Source organism: Dermacentor albipictus, chromosome 9 (assembly GCF_038994185.2).
Source record: "Dermacentor albipictus isolate Rhodes 1998 colony chromosome 9, USDA_Dalb.pri_finalv2, whole genome shotgun sequence".
Lineage (NCBI taxonomy): Eukaryota > Metazoa > Arthropoda > Arachnida > Ixodida > Ixodidae > Dermacentor > Dermacentor albipictus.
This window is the reverse complement of record NC_091829.1, coordinates 27939215-27962061: the sequence shown is the minus strand read 5'-3', so window position 1 is coordinate 27962061 and position 22847 is coordinate 27939215. Positions and strand designations below refer to the sequence as shown.

Here is a 22847-nt window from a genome sequence, read left to right as displayed (position 1 = left end):
TCGGCATCCTTTGAGTCGAGTTGCCGCAGACGGTACGCACTGGCATTGCTTTGGATTGTCGTTGATTCAAGCAGCACACGCCAACATGTATGCACTTCCCCGTCGTTCATATAGGTATAGCTTTATAAAAAGTTTTCTTAAAATACTTTCTGACTCCTTAACGCATCCTACATGCCTGAGTTTCTTGTGGCTGAACTTTACATTTCAGTGGCGTGTATGACGACCCTGGATGCATGCGTCAGGAGCGATGGCTGCATCGACGACAAAGTCAACGGAGCTTGCAGCTTTTGCAGTAACCTACATTGGTCCAGAAATCAAATAGTCCTAACATTTCTTCAGCATGCGTATATGTTCTCTCAAGTTCGATGGCTTGCAAACACACCTGCTACATTTCGTTAGTTGTAATACGTGCCGTAAACATTCTTCAAACTCTCGAAAATAATTAGTTAAAACTCAAATATTCTTATTTTGGTGATTAGTCGAATATAGGCATTTTTCTTTCTTGTGCTTGTAACGCCGCATATTCGAGAAATCCAGCTCGAGGATTAGAATTGCGCTATTCGCCGCAGGGATTAAAAAAAGATTTATCTGAAGAAAAGTAAAAAAATGGCTGTGGCTTAGGTAAGGTTAAGCCCAGGATGCGAAGCATACTAGCCTTTATTTTAGTTGTTGAACCACTGTTTAGCCTGGTGAACTGCTGTTGCTTGGCTATATTTGGTTCGGCTAGACGAAGAAACAACTCATGCATTACTGCTTCGCCTTCAAGAGTGGAACGCGACAGCGTTCCCGTCGACCCGCCAAGGGGTGTAAGACAATGGGCTATAGGGCAGCGACTACGCGCCCCGCATTGGACGCGGTGAGCGTCGAGCAAAGCAGCGTTCGGCGCGGCAACGAAATGTGCGCCTGAGCAAGAGACGCACACCTTAGAAACAGCTCGTTTCTAAGGCAACACCGCATTCACTAGAGGCGCTTTTGTACCGCTTTGAAGCATCGTACTCGTGGCTCAGTGGTAGCGTCTCCGTCCCACACTCCGGAGACCCTGGTTCGATTCCCACCCAGCACGTCTTGCAAGAGTTGAGCCAAAGCCACTTCTCCTCTGTCGTGACGTCACGGTGTCACGTGGTTTCAAGGCGACACCGCCGCGCCTGAGGAGCTGGGTTGAGCTCTCGTAATATGCTTCGCATAAAAATCATGAGCCATTCCACTCTGCGAAGGTAGTTGACTAGCGAAGCTGTCTACCACACGACACAGAGGTGACACAGAATTTTGAACAAAGATACGAACGCATTTATTGTCTTGATCGGTCGGCATCGTGACCTTGGTTGTAGGCACGCACTTTCTCGCATCACCTCTATTATTATTGTATTAATTCCTTCGTATTCGCGTACATACTGGACTCCCGAGGAGCAACGCGCCTACGAAGAGCGACGGCAGGAACAGAGACGAGAATGCAATCGTCGCCGGCGGCCGGCAAACACCACCGATGAAGATCGTGCACGAAACGCAAAGCGCATGCGGGACGTCGCTCCTCGTAGATGCGTTGCTCCTCGGTATTCCGCGGACTATACGCGGCCTCCCGATCTCGGCTACAGATAAGTGAAATTCAAAATGGAGACGGCAACTTTCAGTTTTCTTTTTTAATATATGCATTCGCGTGGACGACGAGACTGCCGCTCCACGAGAAACCTAACAAAATAAAATTATTGGGTTTTACGTGCCAAAACCACTTTCTGAGTATGAGGCCCGCCGTAGTGGAGGACTCCGAAAATTTCGAGCACCTTGGGTTCTTTAACGTGCACCTAAATCTAAGTACACGGGTTTTTTCGCATTTCGGCCCCATCGAAGTGCGGCCGCCGTGGCCGGGATTCGATCCCGCGACCTCGTGCTCAGCAGCAAACCTAACCAAGGAAAGGTTAGGTTTCTGGTGTGGTGGAGTGATGGAGTGTGCCGCCGCAGACCCCAGCAGCTCCCACTTGATGCGGTCTGGCCGCTGCACTCGGTTATGTGACTTCCGCTTTGTGCACAGGGCACGCATCAACCTACTGCCCCTGAATGCAGCCAGATCCTCGGCGCGCTCCTCGAACCAGCGCTGCAGGCGCATGCGGCTACGCGCAATAAACCCTCCCGAAAGTCCTGTGTCACTGTATGAGTCACAGCTCGGCGTATACAGCAGCCGCCACAACAAAATTGTTGACCGGGTGAAGACTGGCCGCCGCAAAGAAGTTCACGGTGACGGGACACTCTGCCCCCCGATCGGGTCCTTGCGATCATCATAGACAAGGCCTGTCCGTCCGAGAAGCGACTTGAGGTTCTGGAGGCAGCTCGTCAAGCAAGGGTGGAGAAGTACAAGCCCCTCCGGGGGTACCTCTTGTGCGGCTACCAGCGAGTCAGCATCGAGGCAATCGTCGTCGGTGTGCTCGGGTCCTGGGAACCCGGTAACGACCCGAGTCCGGAAGCGCCTCTGCAGCAGGAGCCACCTCCGGCTCTTCAAGAAGCTCGCAATCGGCGAAACCATTGCGGCCTCACGCGAAGTGTGCAGTCTGCCCTGTGCATTTGGCATCCAAGTGAGGGGGACACGTTCCCCAGTGGATTTCGCCTGTCAGGGCGTGAGAAGACTTCAATAAACAAACAGAAATCTACACATAAATGCACACACACGCAGGCTTACCTTGAATAAAGCAAAGTTACAAATAGCAGAGTTATTTTCATCGAGTGTAAAATGTAAACAGCACTTTCGAAAACCGCTCTTCTTACGCTTGTGGCTGGGACCTCTCTGGGTCCCAGGTGTGACAAGGGTAGTTGAAGGGCGTTTTATAGGTCCCGGAGACCATCATCCCGAGTCCACAGGGGTATGTGCCATTGCGATTGGACTTGTTCTGCACTGTCACCACGATCGGCCAACATTTTCATGGAACCTTAGGCATATAGAGAGCTTCGCTGTGTCGCAAAAATCGGCGGATCCCGCTCACTGTGGGAATCGATGCTGTATTCTTTGATTGACCATAATTGGCGGTAGTGTTAGCGGCGAATGTGTAATTTCTTCAGCGTTTTAGTCCACTACGAGTGTGGTGAGTTGATGTCACACGTTACCTTGCGAACAGCACTGTTGTTTGTCTGCGTAGTCCACAGAACACACAGGGAGACGTGTTTGCTTGAGGCGTTCTGCGTCATTGTTCATAATCTTTAAGAGGCTTCAGCATCACCATTGCCTCGCATGGCACATCGCATCGGGGCAGAAGTGTACGGAAGAACATTTCCTCAACAAGGGGTAGTGATAGTGAGCAAAGGAACTGCTCTTGCGCGTTCGGCCGCTGGAGAGGAGCGGAGCGTTCGGACGTTTGACGTACGGACTCGGCAGCACAGCCGGTTTAGACCAAGCTTTCGTGGGAATTTGAGAGAAACATTGTTCTTGTATAGCCACCATTTGCAAGTACAGAGGACACGACCAAGTTCGACGCATTGCCACCGTGGCATGCCTCGCTCAACATAAAGTTGTGACGTCGTAGGCTACGCGGCTATCAGGGACGCCGTAGTGTGAAGGCTTCCGGGTTAATTTTGACCACATGGAACTCTTTGATGCCCTACGACTTACGCGACTGCATCGACTAAACCCCTCCCTGCAACTCCGACCTCCACTCGGACTTCCTCGACGTGAAGCTGCGCTTCTCTGCCGCCTTTGGTTAGGAGTGGCCTTCACAAAGGCATACTCTGCATTATTTGGAATGACTGACAGCGCAGCATGCGAGGTCTGTGGCACCAAAGGAAACATCGACCACCTGCTGTGCCACTGTCCAAGATATGCCCCAGAGAGACAAGAACTTGTCAAAGCTTTTCAAAAACTGGACAATCGGCCACTTTCTGTGCAAGTGCTGCTGGAACACCGCCCCCATCGCCCGTCGGCCCATAAAGCGGTGAAGGCGCTTTTGTGTTTCTTAAGGACGACGGGTTTGTGCAACCATGTGTGACTTTTAATGCAATTTCTGTAAGACCACACGCGTCAGCGAACTCACCGCTAATCTCCTTCTTTCCTTCCCTCCTCTCTCTCCCTGTGATCTTTGTTTCCCCTTTCCCATTCCGCCGGTGTAGGGTAGCCAACCGGACGTTATTCTGGTTAACCTCCCTGCCTTCTACTTTTCTCTTCCCTCCTCCCCTTCAAAAAGCACTGTTACATGATGGTTTTTGCGTTCGCCCCCACTCGAAGTCCGGCGTCGAGGCTAGGAATCGAACCCGCGACCTACTTATATAAGCGGCATAAAGAGAGAGAGAGAGAGAGAGTACGGTTCGTTTGTCGTTACTCTGAGTAAATGCAGGGTATTGCCTGTTCAGCTTTGCATTTACTCAGAATGAGAACAAATGAAGCAAGGCAGAAGAGGCAATACCTTGCGTATTATGATAAAATCACAGAATCTATCACACGTTACGAAACAATTCTGAAGCAAAGCATATTTCTCTAAGCTAATAAGCGGGTAGGAGGGAAATTTTGACCTCCTACGTAAGATGGAGCCACGGGAAACTTGGCCATTTGCGCAAAAAAGGCATTAGCAAATGCAAATATCTTGTCTAAAACTAATGTCTTTATGACGCTGCAAATTAAGCGTCGTGATGACGATGTCACAGAATCTGACAGGTGTCGCAACCTACTCCCCGAAGGATGAAGACTTTAGTAGACAGATAAGCTAATAAGTCGGCGACTGACTACTTTAGTAGAAACGCCTCCCAATTTCTGATGTAACTGCTCACGTCATTTCAGGAAAATCACTGGGAAGTCAGCCTACACACTAATAAGAATTGCGGAACGTAAGACGAGCTTTTGTAACTTTTTTGGGCTGGCTCTCTTGATCTTGCTGCGCAGTGATGGGATCATGCTGACGCCATTACTGTCGTTATCGGAGAAGTGACTGCAGCCAATAACAGAGTGGCCTCGTGGATGACGTCACTGTACTGTGTTCTTGTGCAGACGTTCTCTCGGTTTTGTCGCATGGTCGTGGGCTTCTGTCGTTGTGCAGCAAGAATAGGGGTACATAATATCGCTGGATATATAAGTCGACAATGTGTTTTAGAATCGCCGTGATGCAAGCAATCTTGTGTCTCGTGTGGCGTATGCATGTGGGAAATTGACTGCCGCGGGCGGGTCAAGCACCAGGGTGAAAACTCGGTTCTGAAAAGAAAAAAAAATCGCAAGATTGTGCTTTAGTTGGTGTTGTACCTGTAATGCTGTGTTCCAATCTCGACGTGCGATGTAGCGTTCGTTACATGGGAGAACATGTATACCCATATAACGAACCCGTAAACAATATGTTCGAATCTTTTGCGCTCGTGCCTGAAATGTCCGTTTGGCGTTCGTTGCTCATTCGTGTTAGTTGCTACTAACGCACCTACTTACTGAGACAGATACAGCGGACACATGTTCAACACACACAAACGCGCCTGTACACACACACATGCAAGCATGCACATCCGTTGGTCAATGACCCGATAGCAGCACATTTCATATTCGGCTTAACCGCTCGACAGTGAACTTCAGCTCTTGCTTTTCCTCCCCGAATTTCAGCGCAGTTTGAACATTTCATATTCGGCGTAACCGTCCGACAGTGACCTTCAGTTCTTGCTTTATTTTCTCCCGAATTTCAGCGCAGTTTGAACTTCTTGTGCGTTCGTGAACAAATTCCATACCCGTGCTTCAGGCTGACGTGGTATCAACGCATAAGTGAGAATATCACGCACGCTGCGACTGCGAATGCACTGGATACAAGTCATTCGCACGTGTGGAGCTCGCGAGAACACCACGGTTGCGTAATGAAGCAGTTGCGAACGCGAACAGAAGCATGTAGACTTTTCGCGCGAGAGGTGCCGAGAGAAAGGAATGAAAAATTCATGAGCGAGGTGGTTGATTCGTTGTTTGATAAGGTGATATTGAATAACAAAACATTAACTCCACGCAGGCTGCGTGCAGATAACACAACTAAGACGATAGCCAGAACGTAATGTTATATCGTTAAAAGGCTCTGTATAGTTGCTACACTTTCTATTTACGAGTGAGCAGATGCGAAACGCGCAATTGCACTCGGGCTACTGCTGAACCGATTCCAAGGTGATCTGTTGCGTTAAAATGAGAAAATTAAGTTAAGCAAATAAAGGGTATGTAATGAAGAGGGAAGATAAGCGGTGGTCATTAAGGGTTACGGACTGGATTCCAAGAGAAGGGAAGCGTAGCAGGGCGCGGCAGCAAGTTAGGTGGAAGGAAGAGATTAAGAAGTTTGCAGGGAGAACATGGCCACAATCAGCACATCACCGGGGTAGTGCGGGAAGTATGGGAGAGGCCTTTTCCCTGCAGTGGGCGTAGCCAGGCTGATGATGACGATGATGATTCTTGTTAGATGATTTTCCATTTAGGGTGCCAAATGTAGAAATTGTCTAAAATCGAAAATTAAGAAAGAAGAAGTAACCACCAGCGAAGCTTACAGATCTGTAACCCTGCAGTAAAGGCAAATGCTGCAGCTGTGTAAAAGTAATATATTAGGATGCCCAAAGCTGGTGAACTTTCTGTAATAAATTTTGCTATAGGAACTCCCTTTAATACTTTCGTTGCATTTCGGCAAGGAAAGTGCTGAACAGTCAAAGTTACGATTTCACGTTAACTCGCATAAACTGTTAACTAATTGGTTATATGTGTCCTCCGCTCTAGGGAGTGCTTTATCATGGTCATATACGGCGTTATAGAGTGCAAGGGCCATGTGTGGCCAAAGAGCGCCAGCCCAGTGCTAACGAGTTGGCATTTTAGTGATGAATTGGGGGAGGTAGATACGATGTGGCTGTAAAAAGGCCTTAGAACAGTCGCTATAAAGTACGTAAAATGTATATGTAAGATGATGTATTGTAGGAAGAGTACGCGAGATATATTGCTGTGCCAGCTTAAAATGTATAACAATGGTAGTTTGCGCATGTTGCTATTCCAGTTTAGGCCTTTCAGCGCACAAAGAAAAAAAAAAGACACACAGGAACAGGGCGAGCGCTTTGACCACGTCTGTCACACTGTTCCTGTGTTTTAGTTTTATTGTTTTGTTTCTTTTTGCCTGCTAGAAGGCTAGAATTCAGATTTGTGTACACCATTTTTTTTGCAGTTTTCGAAACATTAACTGGAGTAGCAATCAATTTAACTGCTTAATTGTGCTGATATTGAGTATCAGTGTCTCAAAACAGAGGAAAAGAATTGATAATGAGTGCATTATGTTTATTTCTCTTTCTTTATCGCAGCAATGCGAAAGAAGAATGTGTTGGAGACGACTCACGAGAAAACGATACGCGACGTCTAGTTTAGTCGGATCGACGGCAACAGCGACGACCAGAATGCGGCTCGTATTGCCTCGCATATACCGCACTTGCCTGCGGTGCGGACGCTATAGGTATCGTATTATCGGTGCACGCTGTTGTTACTTTTGATGGTTAACCGGCGATATTTAACATTTGGTAAAGCCATCAAACGGGCGGTCCTTGCTGTTATCGCTTGCCCTCCGTTAGGTCTGTAGGCAGCACTCGGTGTCCTAGAAATGCACCGTGGCTTTAGGCGGTTAAAGTTACATACAGACTGGGATACATAGCGCAAGAAATGACACAGGGACAAGCAGGAACACAGGACAAGTTCCTGCTTGTCCCTGTGTCATTTTTTGCGCTATGTATCCCTGTCTGTATGTATCCCACCAACACGCCCAAACTTCTTCCCGGTTAAAGTTAAGCTCCAGGCGTCGTTTAACACCTTTTAACATTCCTCGGCGCCGTTGTTATCTATTCTCTCCTTTAAAGTTCCCTCCGACTCATGACAACGTTAACCGTGGCAAAAAAATATATTAAAAATATCCGAGCTATTTCGAAAGTTGCTGTTGTTTGAGGTTCAGACGCACCTGTGTAGCGTGAACATATGTACATTTCCTACCGCGCGTTTAATCTGTACACATTGAAATATCGTAAACGTCGTAAGCGTGTGCTGCCATGGACCTTGAACACTCGCTCACGTTACGCGTACGCACATAACCGTGGCCACGGCGTGGCGCTGCTGAGCGCGAGGTCGTAGGTTCGATTCCGGTTACGGCGGCCTCATTTCGGTGGGAGGGGGGAGGGATGCAGAACTACTCGGATACCGTGTTTTAGGTGCGCGCTAGAGTACACCTCGGTTCGTTAGAATCTATCCGGAGCCCCAACACATGTAGCTTCCCTCATAACCAACTGCGCGGTTTCGGGACGTCAAAACATCACTGTTTAATTTACAAGTACGCACAACCGCCGCACAGAAGAACACGTACAAAACGAGACCTAGAGATGTTCATCTAAATATTAGCAAAGTGGAAAACTTGTAGCCGTAAGACAAAAGGAACAAAATAAATATACAAAAAGAACGACAGCCTAGAGAAGAGAGCATTAAAAAAAGTAGGGAGGGGCTTGGACTCGTAGGCGTTGAAGGGGAGAGGTTTCTGGAGGAGATAAGCAAGGGATAGTGGGGATGGAATTGGGCAAAAGAAGGAAGAACAGCCCGAGAATCGGGAGAACTGAGAGTTGGGCTGAAGAAGTGAAGGAACGATGCGGTGCGTTCAAACGGGAGAGAAATAAAGAGCGAAGTGGAGTGAGAGGAATGGAAGAGTGTGGGGAAGAAAAAAAGGGGGAAAAGGGAAGCCCACGTGACCCGGCCGCCGCCGCCGCTTCTCCTCCCTCCGTCCCGGAGGAGTACAAAAGTGGCCGCCGGTTGCCCTCGGGAGAGTCGGGAAAAGTCTCCGGAGGCGCACAACTCGGACGTCGCTCTCTTTCCCGTGCTTCCCGTATTTCACCCGTGTGTGTCCGTGAGCGCTCCCGTCTCTTCCCTACGAGGGACGTCCCGCCGGAGAGACACGCTCCGCTACCGCATTTCGCCTTTCCCGAATTCCCCAACGACTCCGACACCAAAGGTACGTTGACGCCCATGGTGTACCTACAATTTTTTTTTCATCGAACAATTATAACTAAGGGGACGTGGAACTTAACCCCGCATATGCCGTACCTTGAAGCCACGACTTGGTCAAGTCCGGCGCAAGACAATGCCTGACGAGATCGCGCCCAAGATGCTCATTGCAGTTCCTTTGGTGCGTTCACGTCAGGCGTCATCTTGTGCCGGACTGGGCCACGTCAATTGGCGGCTCCAACCTAAGGTACATTTCTGAATACACGTGTAAAAGCTGTGGCTGCAGAAAGGGGATCTTCAACGGCACTGATTTTTAATGATATTGCAAGGAAATTTCCTCAAGATATATAAATATGTACAGAGGTGCTTATGCAGCATAGATGAAGGTAAGGTTAAGTTAAGTGATAATAGCACATGTAAACAGCATGGTAAGCAAGAAATTTCGAAAATAACGCATGATATAAAACTATAAGACTCAGTTTACGTATCAGTGATGCAAGTCAGGATTATGTATACAGTAAGGTGACGAGAGTTCCAGGCCCACTTGTAATCGACAACGTATTAGCGCCTCTACTACATATGAAAGTCGGTGAAAGTACGTAGATATAAGGCATTTTTTTTAAAATACGAAGCCATGTGACGTATTGTGCTTGTTGTACAACTCTTGTAACATCAGTAGGTAATTTATCGACAATTCGGCAAATGTTTTACTTATTTGTTGCGTGTAATAATATTCGTTACACCGGAACTCGGCAACTGGACTTAGAAACCGCAGTCAGAATAACGACAGGGACAAACCTCGATCAAGCAGATTACGGTGAATTGAATTCATATAACGGCGAAGAATAAAGGAAGCAGATCGAGGAAAGAAAGGGAAAAAATATATTGTGAGCTGTCACCACGCGGGTACCGTTTAGTTTCTTTTTATTGAAATGAAAATAAAAGAAAGAGACGTAGTCACCTTATAATTGTGACGGCTACTCGTTTTCTCATAGCGGAAACAACAATGTAAAAAATATGTAGGAAAATGAAAAGAAATCACTTCATACGGTCACAATTCACAGCGCTGTCGTATACGCCCATTAACATAACAGTATAAAAGTCAAATGCGAGTTGCTCCACAATGAGTTCGTAAACAAAGTCACAAACACACGCAAACGGCCGTGATGTAGACTTCGATGAGCATATAAACAGATGAGGAATTACACAGTGTTAAAATAATTCACGCTCAACAAAAGTATAACACGTAATATACAAGCACTAATAATTACAAATAATAGAAGAACCTTATAGTAGCATCGTGCGATTATTCAATGCAATACCTAATATTTGTTAAGGATGCCTGTTTCTTCATAAAAATGTTCAAGTGCATTTAACGCTTTTCGCTGTGCTATTTTCTATGGCCAAGGGCCCAGCAATGTTGCAACAAACTTGAAGCTTTTCTTTATAAAAAGAAACAAAAAGGGAACTGTTTGACGAAGTAGTTACTGCTCGTTATAGCTGAAGGCTTAATCGTATGCCCTGAGAACATCCTGAACTCACAAACCACGACGATGTCTTTTGTTATGTGAGATGTTATGTGTGATGTTATGGGAAGGTGCATATAGCGGCATAACGCCTCATGCGCTACCGGTTATGTTACCTCAATAGCATCATGAGCAGTCGTGCGTGTTTTTACCCTGCAGTTTAGTAATTATACATACATATATATATATATATATATATATATATATATATATATATATATATATATATATATATATATATATATATATATATATATATATATATATATATATATATTAGTGCTATAGGATTATTCAAATATAGCTTCAGGCAAGGTTGAAGCATCGGTAGTGGATGACCTATCATATTTATTGATAGGTTAAGGTAAATGAGTAATGCATTTTTCATAAAGGTGTTATGGATCAATTATTTCTTAGTCTTACGATACATCAACGTGACCTAATTGAGCTGAATGAACTGGAGTCAGGGAACAATGGTTCCTTTGGCCTTAACTTGACGGCTCGGGCTAAGATGAATTAAATAGTAATGGAGAAGGTTTTGCTAAGGGCACGTCATTTAATACTAGCTTAACTTAGTCATTACTGAGTGTTGACGAAATAAGTACGTTAGGAGGAGGACACTTGTATCAAATCCCGGCGGAAATTAGCCGGTCGAGCCTAGGCTAAATAAGCCGATAATTGGTGGCACATAATTTAGTACGCCAGAGCGGGCTTCCAGTACAACGGAAGCGCAATCGCGGGTTCAGGTGGTGTAATTAGATTAAGAAACTCGCCGACTGTTATCTCGTAGTGATCGTAAGGAGGAACGCAGACGAACGGAATCGCAGACGAACGTAGAGTGGTGTAGCCTAGCGATATATTATTGCTACATCATACTGCAAGAAAAGGCTCGCGTTCACACAAACACACACACACACACACAAAATCTCTTACTGGGCCGTCCGAGGACTTCGAGCCGTCACCTGAGGCCACCACAGCAAGAACTGCCGGACTATTCTTTAGTAAAGTTTCTTCTTCTTCTTCTACGTTAAGCTTGCTCGTAATAGCGAATTCCAGGCAGTCCTGATGCTGGACATATTATTAGCGTCTGTGGCCAGTGAATCGCAAATAATACTAACGAACTTTGTGAATTCGGCCCCTGAAGTGTAAGTGAGACGGGGAACCGAAACTTGCCAGCCTTATAATACAAGCCTTCGCGAGCGGTTCAAGCGAGTACCTAGGAATTTATACTCGACAATGTTATCGACAACACGTGGTGCTATCGCGTTCATTACAAAGGCAGTGAATGAGGTCGTCGGGCTGTGGGAAGGCAGGGATAACTGGACATCGCCGAGAAAGCCCCCTCGTTCTGGCAGTAAAACAAAATAGGCTGACGTCTCGGCTGAAGACCGTAAACGTACAAACCTTAAAACCGATCACATACACAGCGCCTAAACTCACTAGTTTCAGCGCGGCGGCTAAGGGTAACCTCAAGGACGTCACTTAGCCCCGCCTTCTCTGCACGCACGAACGTCACTGGATACGATCCAGTATTGTCGATCGTCATTGTGACGTCAGCGTTTACGTGTATCCCCTCGTTACCGTTCGGACTGCGTGCGTTTGCCTTTATTTCTCAAGATGTCGTCGCGGACATTGCTTCTTGACCATTTCATTAGCCCAACTTTTTTTTATATAGGTACGCTGTTGTGTTGTTTGTGTGTTTGGAGTACGCAGTGTACGGCGTTCGCGGGTTCTTCGTTCCGCAGATTTGCATAAATCACGTCCTCTATACGCTTTTGCTTTTGTTATAGTCTTTGGAGTCTTCCTTATTTGAGGCGGTGTTCTGTAATCGCCTGCTCTCTGTTCGTTTCGTCCGGCGCCCATAACCGCGCTTGCTTGTCTCCGGCGCAGCTCGATTTCCGACACTCGCTATTTGGGACGCTCGCGTTCTTCCGACCTGCGCTTCGTAATCAGTTCGTACCGTATACCGTGGCGGCTCAGAAGATGACTCATTCTGTGCAAAGGAGAAGACCCCGAATAGACGCGGTCCCAGTCCACTTGCCGTAACTTACGTGTGTACTATCCGAACGGCAAAACTGCTTGATGACATAACGCAGGAGGAGTTTGGCTGGCCACTTCTTTCTTTCATCCCCCCCCCCCCCCTCCCTCTTCTTAGACATTTTCTTTTTCTTTTCGGCGGTGAGCGACACAGGATGAGCAAGAGTTTCGCAATCCCCCCTGGCTCGATTCCAGAGCTCGGCTGGGTGGGAACAAAACGATCGGGTCCATGCAGGCTTGCCGAAGCCTGGAAGAGTCGCATAGATTCGTGACGGGCGACCGGCTCTTTCGTACCCGACCAATGGACGACGTGGATCTCTACCACTACGACGAGTGAGCGGCGATAAAAGCGTGCGTGTTCTTTCCGTGACGCTCTCTTTTGCAGCTTTCGGTGATTACTGCGCGTCAGCGTCAAGAGAGAGAGAGAGAGAGAAAATAATGCAGAGAAAGGCAGGGAGGTTAACCAGAGGTAGTTCCGGTTGGCTACCCTGCACAGGGGAAGGGTTAAGGGGGATAAAAAGAGAAACAGAGTGGAAGGGGGAAATAGAAAGAAAGGGAGACAAGCACGAACAAAGCGCGTACACTACATAGCGGTAGGGGGCGTGAAGCCCCGTAGACCGCAAGAACCTTAATAGTGCAAGTAAGGCCTTCAACGCGGATGTTCTTTGGGAGCATTGGCCTAAAGCTTTTAGTTCTGAAAGAAAGTGCTGCTGCCTTCAGCGTTTCAGAAACACGTGGCATCGTAAACGCCTTTCGGATGCCACGGGATGGCGATGCCATCGTTGTTAGTATTAGTTAGTATAAGTGATATTGATATTATTATTAGTTATTAGTATCTCGCGGGCTTTCTCTTTCCGCCGATGGTAAATAAATAATTAATTCAACAAATAAATGAATAAATAAATAATATTTTATTGCACACATCCGTTTGAAAGAAAAGGTGATAGGATCAAGCCTGCCAAAGCCACATTGGGCTTGACCGGCAGTGCCTGGCAGGTAGCAACAAGCTGTTGCTTAGGATACGAGAAAACAGGCAGGGAAGCTAATTAGAACGGTTACACAAAATGCTAACGCATATAAAAAAAGAACAATAAACAAAGGAAACGTAAGTACAGATTGTAGTGACTGCGTCTATAAATTCACGCCTGAAAAATAAATAAATAAAGAAGGATGGATCTGATCGAGGATTCCGCGCAGTAACTGAGATGTTGCAAAAAGTTCGAGCAGGAATAAGTGCAGAAAATAAACGATAACGAATGGCTATCATTTCAATTACAATAAATAAATAAACGAGCGATGTGTAACTTGCAAGAAATAACTTACTTTGACGCTTTTCTACCACTCCCTAATCGACATCTTGACCACTAGAAGAACATTTGGAAATTTGGTTAAGCACTTAACCGATTTGATATCAGGGACTAGAGGTTAGTGGCGGTATCTCAACAAGACTCCGAAAAAACATGCACCTGGTCTTATTCGTGTAGAACGACCCGCCTTTTATTCAAACTTTACGCGGTAGCTTGGACACCATTTATTAGTCCTCACGTTAACGAATCTTGCTGACTGATTTGTTTTATTTCAGCACCTGAACCATAGGGAAAGTAAGGAGAAGAATGAGAGGGAGGTGAACCAGACGAGCTTCTGGTTTGCTACTCTACACTGGTGGAAGGGAAAGGGGGAACAGGAAGAGGAAAGCGGGGGAGAGGGAACACTAGGTATTATAGGCTGATAACGGAAATATAGTGCTCGTACTTTTTCAGTACATGACGCACCGTGTACACTTCAAAAAAGAAAGCGCGCAATCGAATAATAAATTAGTTAGCGGAATCTGTAAACATAGGATGAATGAATTTGTTGGCCTTATTTAGGAAAGTAATACAGTAATTCTTCAGTGGCGCTCCAGATTACGAACTGTGCTCCTCGATTACAATCCTTTCAGGGGCCTCCCGGCAAGCTCTCTAGCACGCTTGTTCCGAGTTCGACTCGTGTATCTCCCCTCTTGTTTAGCGAAAGCTTCCCGTCCGCTAATGCATGCTCGATGTAGTGCATAACGAAGTATAGACGTCCTTTTCCAGCAGGCGCTGTAGCCTGCAAAGCGTCTTGTGATCTCCCCTGGCTTCGTACTCTTCGAGTCCGTGTATACGGTGAATATATTGTGAACATTATGTCTGGTGAAGTACAGCGCTCTTCGCTGACAAAGACGGTCAGTGTCAAGAACCTTGAATTCGGAAGCAAATGACCGAATGGCGGATGTCACCCCGTCCTTAACTTCAAGGTGCCCCTCGCCCCCCCCCCCCCCCTTTCCCCAAGCCGGCGTTGGAAAATTTCGGTAGTTCCATCCGACAACGAGTGCCGCGCTAAATACGAAGCTTCGGTTAAATACACACTGAAAGGGAGAAACCGTTTGTTTCGGCAACCGCCGGACGTGGTTTCGACGTGGTTTGCTGCATTTAGAAGAAAAGTTAAAATCTGGTGACTGCGTAGGAAGCGGATTACTTATATGGACAGTAAATTTTTCTTTAAAAAATGTTGGGAAGTGAAAAAGAAAGGAAGAAAAAAAGAAAGAAAAGAAAAGCTCTTGTACAAGGTTTTAAACTCTGTAACTCAGAAACAGATAATGACATCACAGTTCTGTAAGCTGTATTTACTGAGACATCTAAGGCGTTCAATATGGATATGCTGTACGGCGCTCTGAAATATGCCTCCAGTATGTGAGCAATACTCTTGCAAAAACCCCCGTGAGCGTTGTAAGGATTTCGCGTATGCTCTAAAACGCACAAATGAAATTTGACTATTTTAGATGCTCTGACAAATCGGTTTACAGAACTTCGATATCTCTTCGGAACTTCGAAATTCCGCCGAATTGTTCAAATTCGCCATCTTGCGAACTGTGATTGGCCCAGGCGGGCTGCTATATGCGGCGTCTCTGATTGGCTCAAAACGCCACCATTTACAGAATACGACAATATGGCGTAATTTGACGACGCCCAGAATAACTCACGTGCTCTGCCTTCCCGCTGCTGGCGCGACCGTTGCTGTGCGCGCGTGCTCACTCGTGCTCCTGCTCAGCAGCTGCTTGCTCGTACCACACCGCACCGAGATGCACACACCCGTCTAAACGGAACGGGTGACAAGTAACTTCAAGCTGTAAAACTCTCTGATCCTTTCATCGGGCGCTGAGAAATGCCAACACCTTTTCCGTCGTACACCATCGAAATGTGCCGCCTCCAACGCCACTGGCGGCGCTCTCCATAACACCAGCGTTCTGAGACGCCTGGCAGCTGCTGTAGGGCGATGTTTCTGCCGCGCAACGGCAGTTGTCTCGAGGGCTGGGTCGCACCAACATGGCGTCCCCCGCGCGTATCGTTGAAAACCCTTCCAAGCAGTTTCAGCGAGACAGTAAACCACGCTATCGCTGTCCAGGCGTCGCTCGCGGTGGTGACGCCACTATACTTTTAAACCAAGAGTGTGGGCTGTGTGTGTATATTCTTACAGATTTCGAGTAAGCAAGAAGAGCTCGCGTACCGTGCTTCGGGTGCACTTTGGAGGACCGCCTCGTTTCCAAAATTACTCCACACCCCGCTGCAGCCCACCCCCCTACCTACCTCTCATACTTACGGCGACCTTTATGTAACCTGGGTGTCTTGGCAACTTAAACCTCAACGATCGGCCATTCACGCTAGAAGCGGGATCGAAACGAGACGCCAGCGTTGATGTCACTTCGCCTTATCCAATGAACCAAGCCGCCACTAGTCTAGCGCACAACACGAATACTTGCACCTGCGAACAAATTCGAACTTCAAATTTGCAGGAACCTACGTGGAACCCGCGTCGAGTTCACCAATGAGAGTGAAGATGTCGAATATTAGGGAAGCGGGATGGCACTTCAATTCATAATAATTATATTTAAAAGAAAGATAAGCTGGAGGGTTAGACCACCTCTACAATAAACTTTCATGTGATTCGCTTGCTTGCTTTCTAAGTATTTTCGTACTAGTTACTTCGCAGTTTGAAAGAGAGCACGAACCTCGGAGAAGAGCTCAGTACGAGTTTTTCGAATTTTCGACAAGCATAACTTAAACTTTAGTGAATCCAATAAGCAAACACAAGACGTCTTCGCCGCTCTCGTTGCGCGTAACCAACGAGGTGTAAACGAACAGTGAGTTTTTGAAAATAAAAAAACAAACAAATAATGCTTCGTGCCAAAGGGCAGTTCGTTGGCTTTCTCACTCTGCCTTCAAACGAGAGAACAAAATTCCGAACGCCGAGCCTGCTTGCACTATGCACCATCATTTTTTAATCTTCTTGCGCCGCGCGAGAAGAAGCTGGACGTCAACGACATTTTGCTCAAAAAAGGCCAGCTTGGGGTTCTTTGCACGTACGTTTTTTGTATCGGCCGTCCTTCACAAAGGAGTAGTGACGTCAGCACGATGTTGGCGAGGGTTCTAGCCCGAGAAATATAAAGGGGCTAAGGCCAGTACGGAAAGCATGCAAACCTAAAGATGGACATGGATGATGGTGGGATATTTGAATGGCATATCACGTGGTCATCAACTCCGTGCAGTGCGAAGAGAGCTCGGGCTCGCACCTAAGCCAATCAGAACGGAGGACCAGGAGATTTAAGAGTTCCTCCAATGTCCACCTGAGATCGGCCTCTGTGACCGAGACGTCGACTGTACAGAAACATCACAGCAAGAATTAGCGGAGCACAATGGACGGGTCATTCATCCTTCCTCGGGAACACGCTGCCCGCTTTCTTTAGTTATTGGCTGACACGAACCCTCCAGCTATTAGGACAAGTGAGATCGACGTGTCTTATCCTTCCTTCATTTGATTTCCCTTATCTTAGTTTTTATTTCTTTTCTTATTGCGTTTCAGTTAAAGTAACAACAAATTGCCCTTACACATTCTTATGACTTCATTGTTTGTTGGCTTCACGAAGCTTTCGCTAAGAAAAAAGTTCCAGGTGGCACGGTTCCTCCTAGTATTCTCGTATATTGCGCAGCCAGGGCCTCGACTTTAGCGGTATTCGTGCCACCAGGTAGCGTAGGGTGATGAATGAAGGTTTTATTGGCTAGTTGCCTGCTCCTAAGTTCACGTGCTGTGACGCCCTGCGGCCGCCATGGCCGCGGGTGACGCTGACCAACACTTCGAGGGCTACGTCTAGTACGGGCGCATGCGCACAAACGCCCATGAAAGGTGACGTGAGCGCGGCCGCCGCTGTAGAGCTCTTGTGGTAGAGTAACGCGCGTGCGTAATGCGGAGAATGTGGAGATTCGAATTCCCCATTGGCTGCAAGTTGTCTTTTCGTCCACTTTCGTTTCCATCTTTTTCTTCTATTATTATTTTTTTTCTTCTAGGTTTCAGTCAAGAGAACGGGTAATTTCCCGAATACTTGTCCGTTCGCAGCGCATGAGTGTAAACGTTTCTGCCCTTGTGTCTGTTTCCACCTTTCTTCGAAACGCTTCAAAACGTGTTACGGACCGACAGGAAATACTTCTACGAACCCTTCTGCACTGCACCTAATTAATGCGGCGTTGTATAGAGTAGACTGAAAGAAAACAGAAAAGAAAAAAAGTTTTAAGAGACGTTGTGTGGAAGTCAGGGTGTTTCTCAATCTTTCTTCTTTTGAGAGACGAATATTAGCCTGGAAAAAAAAGGAAAGAAAAAAGAAAGCGAAACCCAGCCATGCTTATAACGGGCTGATGAAGAAAAGGCTTCCGGCCGGCTCCATTCGCGATGCGAGAATGAAAAGAGAGCCGGACATGGTCATACTGACGCCCTTCTCGAGGCATATTACGCAACATCATAGCAGAATCGTTCTAGTTTCTTTTTCGTTTTTTTTTATTAGCCTCTCAACTTCTTCATTTGGTGGAGGGCGAGCAGGCAACCTCCTAGGCAGAGTTTAAGAGCAAGAAAAGTGTTCTTGGGTTGGTCGTGTAACGGGTAACAAGGATAACATGTGGTCTATTTGGGTAAAACGTCACGAACGGCAATTAACGGCACAGATGTGCATAGCGTAATTGACTAGCACTCCGCTAGAGTAAAACGTCATGAGCGGCACCTTACAGGTAGTGCGAATAGACAAACAGCACAGATAACCAGTGGTTTGCATGAGTAATATATCGCGAAAGGCGGCCTATACACATAGCATAGACAGGCACTGCACAGATGTGGTGTTGCGTGCTAGAGTAAAAGCTCATCAAGTCTTGCATACATCTTACAGGATATATATTTTAGAAGTATTGTATATAATCGCTGCGTTCCGCCTTATAATCTTGCTATAGCGCCGAAACTTGAAAGCTAATGAAGAAATTTGAATTAAAGATATGGACTGTGCAAAGGGACAGTGGAACGGGAAGTCGTAGGCCCCACCCGAGTAGTTAGGAAGACGGCGGTATTGATTCAATTCGAAAACGCGGTTAGCTGATATTGTAGCTGAGGTTAAGAGGAACAAGTTTGATTTACCGAGGCAATTGGGAGTATTCGCGTGGCGTTAGGTACGCCATTTTATTTTCACCTTGCTAGCTGTACAACAATATAGCGAGCGACCTTGATGACGTCGGTGCTTAATCCTGCAGTAGATATGAATAGGACCATGGCAGTGTGATGATGATGGTGATGGTAGCAGGGGTAGGATAATGGATAGAAAGAGAAGAACAGTCGTGCATACAGTCTGCAGGTGGCTGTAGATAAAGAAATAAGGACAATCATGACTTTAAGAAGGGTTCGGTTGACGCTGGGCTAGGGTAGAACTACATGCAGAGCGCGATGGAAGGAAAGGCGAGATGGTTAACTAGCCTTTGTCCAGTTCACTATTGTACACGTGCGGAGAGGGAGTGAAAGAGTGAGAGAAAGGTGATACGAGTCTCGATCAAACACACGTACTATGCAAGGTGCAGCGTCGCTACAGTCGAGCACTCTGGTCTGTCACCTTCAGGTACTGTGGAAGAAGTCGTAGGTATACCTATGCGCAGTTCCTGGGCTGCTGGGTGTTAGTTACACTGTAGCTAAGTAGTATGACGATTGATAATAATTATGATATACGTAGTGTTTGAGGGAGCTACAGTGCAAGCCCTACACTGTAGTATAGTAGTATGACAGCCATTAGGTTGAACTTCGTAGTGCTGGAGAGAGTTTTTCACGATGTCTTTGGAGGGCCGGCCGCGACAAATAGCTAAGGATAGCTGTTGCCATTTCGAAAGGCCCCAAACTTTGGCTGCTTCCACTTTGCTGCTGGTCATTTCTTTAATTAAACAAAAAATACCCAAAGAATACGCAAACTCACGCAAACTCGAAGAACGCTGCGTAATAACGAAAACATTGTGAGACCCAATTATTTTACATTGAGAGCAAGCAGAAAGTACTCTCGAGGCAGGTAGTTGCTTAGGCAATTAGCATTCGTAAGCAGCATTACCTGGGCACCCCGCGTCGCCGGCGATTTCCCGGGGCACTTCATCAACGCGACCTTGGAGGCACAATCCAGGGGACGCACGTGCTTTATGACGTCAAGCTCTTCACTTGTGCCGCTGGAGTCAACCCGAAATAGGATGTGTACTAATCGACGACATCACGAGACACTCGTCTTTAATCCAAAGGGCGAGCCGAAGGTGCGCTTACGCTCGCCGGAATTTTTTCCGTTCGTGTCCAGTGAGTGCTACGACGACGGTTCACTGATTGCCCTTTCGTCGGCATCGCAACTCTGGTGGCAGCTCCTGTCCCTAATGGAACGCCGGCAAAAGATATCCATCCCCCTGACCTTTGCAAAGAGCAGCGAGAGATCGGTGGCCGCCTTCTTATGTGACCCTGTAAAGCCTGCTTTGCCGCGTTGGCACCACAATTGCGGGATAGCGCTCTTCGGAGTGGAATGGCGTTTGGGGAGCTCGGATTTTACTCGGGATTTTAGTGCCTATTGCGTTCCGCAGCTGAGCGCGATGTCATGGGTTCGCTTGCCGACAGCGGTGGCCGCATGGGGTTAATGCTAAAAGTAGCGTGTGTTTAGCCTTAAATGCGTGCTGAAGAACCGTAAGTGGTCAAAATGAACCTGGAGCTGCACTTGGTATGGCGTCTCTAGTAGCCTTCACGTGGTGTTAGGACGGTAAACTCAATCAATCAATCAATCAATCAATCAATCAATCAATCAATCAATCAATCAATCAATCAATCAATCAATCAATCAATCAATCAATCAATGTTGGATCAATCAGTTTCCGCCTACGTTTGCATCATTTCTGGACTGACAGATCGTTTCGAAGATGCAAATATTCTTACCGTTCGTTAGCGTCTTTAGTACGAAGCTAGCGAAGCCTCAAAGGAAGCCCTATCCTTTTGCAGTAGAAACTGTAGCATATCGAAAGGTATCCGCTCTCGCGAGTCCCTTAAACCTTCCAAAGGCACCGAACAGCACAAAGCCGAATCGCTGATTGAACAGAATTCGTAAGTCTGCGGTGTCGTCGCTTCTCCTATGTCGGAACGAATAAAATAACGGCTATCCTTGAACGTGCGAGTGGCCACTCATTTTCTTGGGCTCACTTATTTATTTATTTATTTATTTATTTATTTATTTATTTATTTATTTACTTATTTATTCAGAATAAAAGCCCGAAGAATGGGCATTGGGTAAGCGGAGCTTCAAAATTTTACATGGTATAAGGAGCATAAAGCTATACAAATCATAAGAACACTTTCTTATTAATTATATTATGAAAGCCTCCATTACAACTACTGACTCTGACTTTGCCATCCCTCTGCCCCCTCCACCCCAGCCTCGTCTTCTCAAGGAAAAAAAAAACGAAACAGCTCCTATTTGATGGTCCGATCTAGAAGGAAAAGTTTCACAACTGACGCGACCGAGCAAGGCTACTAACTTCTGACGCCTTCCACCCGCAGGGGGCGCTGACGTAACCGCGGTCTGGTGGTCGCGTTCAGTGAGGCGAACACGAAGTGGTCGCAACTCGGCACATAAATGCCTCGCCTGACAGCGATGTCCAGCGGATAGCAATTATTGATGACCGGGCCGATCTCGTCGTCATTGCATGACCAGCGTAGTATGAGAGTTTGAGTTAGGAGCACCTACTAATATTCTCTTGCCGAAGCCGTTTGCGCTGCTTGACACTGTCGTCAGCGCTCGCATAACCGCAGCGTGACGTCATACGGGAGCTGTAAAGCTACCGTCAGCCTACCAGAAGCGCGATCACGCAAAGTCGCTTACCCTCTACATCGGCTGTTCCTTCGCTTTTGGGCGTCGCCTGAACAGCTTAGAGGAGGTGACGTTCTAGATTGAGCAGATGGCGCTCCATGCAGCTTTCACTTCAGCGCCTCATTTATGTTAAACACGTCTCAATGCAGAAGTTAGAAATCGTGTCAAAATAGGCACTGTATTTTCGTGCAGTGAAATCGTTACGTCTCCTATATCTGTAGAAATTCGGCCACGTCCTGAGTATCATTGAAATTTTGAATTAGTAAAGGCGAATATTTTTTGACTACTTTTAGAATATTTCGAATCACCAACGCTTCGTTGCAGCAAATGTGCGACAAATTTAATCCCAGCGGCCATAGTAGACTTGAAACACGAAAGGCAATGTAGTGGTGTGCGCGGCGTCGCTCAAAGAATCAAGACTTTACCGGCTAAACCGCAGCCATACCCTTTCGCTGATGAGCCTTAGGTACTCCAGTAAACTGATTATTTGCTTCCAATGCTTCATTTGGGCTTCTAATGGTCTACGCCTAATAAAGTGCAGTCTAATGACAGACGTGCAATTTAATGACATAAACTTGCTAACATTGTGGACATACTAAGGTTGGGAAGATAATTGTATTTGAATGATAAAAATGGCTGCTTATTATTGGAAAACTTCGATACTCGATTCGATTCTGAAGCTTTTCGATTCGTATTTCGTTTGGTCTCGAAAATCACAGTCGTGCGTTAGTCACTACTTCGCAGGTTTATGTCGTCATTCGTTGCTGATAACGGCGATAATTGGTCGCTAGATGCGTTAATCTATTGCGTATGCAGTGAGACTATCCAGATTCGTATAAATGCAGTGAAATTGAAACAAAAATGGAAATAATTGTGCCGAGTCGGTATTGTGTCTCTAATGCTTATGTCGTGTCGCATATAATTAAGCGCACGAAGTCGAAGTTGGAGTGCAGTGGAATAAAATCCTCGTTATGATTCACATTAACTCAATCCAGAGTTCCTAGGAACTCATTTTTTTTAAAGTATGAGTTGGTGAGGGACAGCGGTCACTTTGTCCGTCACCTCGTGTCACGTCTGGGGTTCCTCCCTGTGACAATACTCATACCACATATCATTGATGTCATTGGCTCCTATCAATTTCGCGCCGGTTGATGTAGAC

The 22847-nt window shown here is 46.6% G+C and overlaps 1 protein-coding gene across 2 annotated transcripts in view; it reads left to right on the top strand.

The window, feature by feature from the left end:
• Window positions 1–7258: 7258 nt before the first annotated feature.
• LOC139049694 (crustacean hyperglycemic hormone-like) overlaps window positions 7259–22847 on the top strand; it is an 89000-nt gene continuing 73411 nt past the window's right edge. Inside the window, exon 1 of one of the 2 annotated variants that reach the window (XM_070525422.1) lies at window positions 7259–7403. The gene's annotated coding sequence lies outside the window, so the exon portion shown is untranslated. Of the gene's footprint in view, window positions 7404–8668; window positions 8934–22847 lie in introns of those variants that run through there. The other variant, XM_070525424.1, reaches the window with a different exon arrangement.